The 5,000-nt window shown below is 34.6% G+C and overlaps 1 protein-coding gene across 20 annotated transcripts in view; it reads right to left on the bottom strand.

The window, feature by feature from the left end:
- LOC148742375 (uncharacterized) overlaps positions 1–5,000 on the bottom strand; it is a 62,947-nt gene that overhangs the window by 45,928 nt on the left and 12,019 nt on the right. For 5 of the 20 annotated variants that reach the window (XR_015999493.1, XR_015999494.1, XR_015999484.1 and 2 more), the window contains 2 exons: positions 3,339–3,406; positions 2,435–2,934 (listed from right to left, as the gene is read on the bottom strand). The gene's annotated coding sequence lies outside the window, so the exon portion shown is untranslated. The other 15 variants (XM_088755678.1, XM_088755681.1, XM_088755660.1 and 12 more) reach the window with 6 other exon arrangements.

Raw genomic sequence — 5,000 nt, 5'->3', positions numbered from 1 at the left:
TGATGACTGGGATGGGAATTCACAGAAATGCAAACCAATGATATTTATCATGTGCTAGATAAATAAATCTTGAATATTAATAAAAATCATCAAAATATACTGGCTGACTTATGCAAAATAGTTATAGTAGCATGGGAACAAATAGGGAGATGAAGAGAACCATCTGAATTAAATTAAATAAGTTTAGATCCTAAAAGTGATTACAGTGAAGGAACAATGTCTGACTCAGTTAATAGCAAATCAGTTCTTGAAAATCTTGTAAGAAATAATAATGAATGCACAGGGTTTTCAATGAGGTTTTCAGTTTTTTGTATGACATGTATTTTTAACCCACAAAAAGGTCAAAATAGGTGTATTGCCTCTTGGTATCAGATGAAAGTCAAATCCCTTTGATTGAATATACTAAAACTGTAATTAGTACTACTTCTCTTGTTGTAGCCATCGACGATATTCAATATTGAGATATTTTTCTATTAAAAACAATATGAACTATTGAAAAGTAATATTACTTCAATCAACTAATTTGTGAAAACTCCCCTTGGGTGAACATTTTGCAACAAACTTTGACTCGATATCGATAAAAGGTAAAAAATTCCCTTCTCCTTGCAGTTAAAGGCAAGTACATTACCTACTCATAGTTCATAAATGTACATCTTTCGTGGTTTTAATTTCTGCTGAAATTTATGCCAGAAGCTCTATAAAAATATCGGTTTAGGCCTTCGCTGCACTTTATAATCCCAAGAAAAAGAAAATGGAGATTACCTTAACATATTGCAGCAAAATCCCAGCTTATCTTGAACCTAAAACTTTACCTTGGAAAACAAACTATACTTCTGCGCATGCGCCAAGAGCAAAGTCTGGCACACGAGCCTTCTTTCGCAAAACGACTCTCGTTTTGTCAAACGAGTCTCGTTTCCAAAAACGAGTCTCGTTTCCAGAAACGAGTCTCGTTTCCAAAAACGAGTCTCGTTTCCAAAAACGAGTCTCGTTTCCAAAAACGAGACTCGTTTCTAGAAACGAGTCTCGTTTCTATTCACAAACAAACGAGTCTCGCTTTAAATCGTTTATCGAGTGACTTATAAATCGTGACGATTTAAAATCGACTCGTTGCCCAGAAACTGTGAGTGATCCCAGTTTCTGGGCAACCAGTCGATTTTAAATCGTCACGATTTATAAGTCACTCGATAAACGATTTAAAGCGAGACTCGTTTGTTTGTGAATAGAAACGAGACTCGTTAGAATCGAGACTCGTTTATAGAAACGAGACTCGTTTGTAGAAACGAGACTCGTTTTTAGAAACGAGACTCGTTTGTAGAAACGAGACTCGTTTTTAGAAACGAGACTCGTTTGACAAAACGAGAGTCGTTTTGCGAAAGAAAGCTCGTGTGCCAAACTTTGCTCTTGGCGCATGCGCAGAAGTATAGTTTTTTTTTTCCAGGGTAAAGTTTTAGGTTCAAGATAAGCTGGGATTTTGCTGCAATATGTTAAGGTAATCTCTATTTTCTTTTTCTTGGGATTATAAAGTGCAGGGAAGGCCTAAACCGATATTTTTATAGAGCTTCTGGCATAAATTTCAGCAGATAAAGTAGCATTGAATATTTGTGTCGAATTAAGTTCAAAGCTTGAATCGGATCCTATCCCATTACTAAGGTTACTTCATTTTTCCACAACAAGAGGGAAACCAGAAATTAAAATCATGAAAGATGTACATTTTGATAAATAAAAATTAAATGCTGAAACTTCATATTCATTATGCAAGGAATATTTCATCATGTTTTGCTGTTTTAGACTTTTTTTTCCCTTCAAGCAGACGCATAGCTGCTTGAACTTGGGCTTTCTCTATCGCACATCTGGAGTTATCTTTAGGAGACTGCCCTATTGCCATTTGTGCTGTCGTTACGCAATTTTGTCATTTCCAATCATGAATAAGTCTACTTGTTTTTATTTTTGCCTGCTAGAGTGTAATGAATGTTGTTATGGTACTAGACAATAATCAAAATAATAGGAGTAGGTTCCTACAGATGCCAAAGGTTGAAATTGAAGGGCTTTTCAATGACTTTGCCAAGTTTTAGATAAATTGAAGGACCTTGTTTGAAAAGGTTTGCATAAGAAATTTTAAAATTATTTAACATTATTTCTCAGCTTTTCTATTAAAGTACTGCAATTTTTTACTTGAAAATTGCTAAAGAAAAAGCTTTGCAAAAATCAAGCTCTAGTCCTCAAATTCAAGTACTTTAAGACCTTGAATTTGTTATTTTTGAATTCAAGCATCTTCGAATACTTTCAAGGCTTTTATGAACTATGAGTAAGTAATGTACTTGCCTTTGACTGCAAGGAGAAGGGAATTTTTTACCTATTATTGATATCGAGTCAAAGTTTGTTGCAAAATGTTCACCCAAGGGGAGTTTTCACAAATCAGTTGATTGAAGCAATATTACTTTTCAATAGTTCATATTGTTTTTAATAGAAAAATATCTGAATATTCAATATCGTTGATGGCCACAACAAGAGAAGTAGTACTAATTACAGTTTTAGTATATTCAATTAGATGGAATTGGACTTTCATTAGAAACCAAGAGGCAATATACCTATTTTGACCTTTTTGTGGGTTAAAAATACATGTCATACAAAAAACTGAAAACCTCATTGAAAACCCTGTGCATTCAATACTATTTCTTACAAGATTTTCAAGAACTGATTTGCTATTCATTGAATCAGACATTTTTCCTTCACTTAATCACTTTTAGGATCTAAACTTATTTAATTTAATTAAGATGGTTCTCTTTATCTCCCTATTTTTTCCCATGCTACCATAACTATTTTGCATAAGTCAGCCAGTATATTTTGATGATTTTTATTAATATTCAAGATTTATTTAACACATGATAAATATCATTGGTTTGCGTTTCTGTGAATTCCCATCCCAGTCATCAACTGTGGAAGAGAAACAAATACAAAGAGTTAGGTGTGAATTTTGAGTGAAAGTCAATTTAAGATGACAGGCATAGGTAATAGGAATATGAAACACTCTTCAACTAAAAACGGCCTTCTAGATGGATGATTTGACTTCCAAGAGACAAGAAGGTACTCTAGGCCAAAAATGATAAATAAGGTAAACCCAGAAATTGCAGTGATTATGACCATGGCAAGGAAGAGAATTATAAAAAAAAGGGAAAGGAAGTTATGAACTAAATTAAGTACCAGAAATGAACTAAGTTGTAAGAGAAAGGGTTGACAACTTGGCATTTAGTATTCTGGTTATTTTTATTTTTTTTGGAGGAAAGGTTGGGCATGTTACTTTAAGATTCCACAATAAGATTTACATAATTCACACCTACCACCCCTTTTCATTCACAGCTTCATTGTTACAATGTAAACATCCATCACTTGCCATTAGACAGTTGTACTGGGGAAAGAAAGAGGAAAAAACAAGTGGGAGTATGTCTTTCTAATGACAGAGAGACATACTCCCACTACAACTAACCCTATTTCAGAAATGTTGGATGAAATAATTTTTATTATAGCAATACCAAACATCTCAGCAAGTCAACCAGACTCGTTCTCAGCGAGCTAACTAGACTTATTCTCAGTGAGCCAACCAGAATTATTCTCAGCAAGCCAACCAGACTTATTCTCAGCGAAAAAAAAAGCCGAATTTATCTCGGACGTATCCTTCGGAAAGCCCCAGTAATTTATGAGGAGTGTATTCATAGGATATATGATCTAAAAGTACATGATCATTTCTTTCTTAAAATGAATTTTTTCGTCATAAACTATCTTTTATCTCAGGGATCTCATCAAAATAAACGCAAATCAAAATGACAAATCTAATTCGCTATGAAAATAGGTTCTGACATGTTTATGTTTAGGAAAATTTTCTAGATTATTACAGAGATGATATTGCTTCAGTAAGGATATTATTAGAAAGAGATCTTTGATTTATAAAATGATTGCTTGTGAATTTTTAACAAACAGATAACGAGGTTAATAATTACGCACTTAGCAGCTGCCATCCTGGGGGTTGACCCTGGGGTCATACGGGGGAATAGACTTTTGTCGCCAATTTTTGTTGTAGGACGGGGGCATTGAAGTGCATTTGCACTTCCGAGACGAGACACATGGGAAAACACCCACTGGATTTTTACCATTGCCGCCATCTTGAGAATAAGAGGTCCTTACCATGGTGACTGGTTATTACCATTGATATCTTCAGATGTAAAAAAACTACTACTACTTCTACTACTTTTTCCAGTTAGTCGCCGCCAAAAGCCACATAGGATGTTTTTAACTTTGAGCCCTGTATAGCCCTGTATAGTAAACACAAGCTGAAGTAAGTTTTTGTCTGTGGCAAATAACATTCTTTTGGAGCATTACATTGTTTGAGTTAGTAGAGCATACTTCTTTGTCCCCAGGGGAAGGGCACCGGTAGCTTTATGTTGAACAATGTTATTGTTGGTTAGGGGGTTTAGGAAATGCCTTTGCAAATGCCCAGGGGTTCCCCGGGGTCACCCTCTTCCCCCCCCCCCCGGGACGGCCGCTGGTAAGTGCATAATGACCATGATAACTAAAACAAAAATTTTTGTTATCAATTGCATATAATTATAGCTCGTTGATCTCTTTGCCTCTGGAAAATGTTGTCAAATAATACCAAATATCTGGCCCGATTACAGTCGACTAATACATATTGGAAAACTTTATATCATTTATTCTCACCAAATTTGCAAAGATAACTTTTTGACAAGTATTAAAAGAAAAGTTAAGGCTATTTCAATATACAAGACATTACATGATAATTTTTGCACTTATTAATAACTTCATCTACACTTTAAGTAGGTTTTTTGTTTCCTTCTTGCTGAGATTCATTATTTTTCTTCTTCTCTTTCGGGTCTTCTTTTTCTTCATTTCTGGTTCTTTGAGGATAGTAGGAAGAAATTTTTGTTGTCAGTCATTTATAGGTTTTTGCTAATGGTCATGCAGGATTGGAATTTCCCATTTTGGAA

The sequence above is a fragment of the Stylophora pistillata genome, chromosome 1, assembly GCF_964205215.1.
Source record: "Stylophora pistillata chromosome 1, jaStyPist1.2, whole genome shotgun sequence".
In the NCBI taxonomy this organism is placed as follows: Eukaryota; Metazoa; Cnidaria; class Anthozoa; order Scleractinia; family Pocilloporidae; genus Stylophora; species Stylophora pistillata.
Note: the sequence above shows the minus strand (reverse complement) of the source record. Positions and strands in the feature narration are given on the sequence as shown.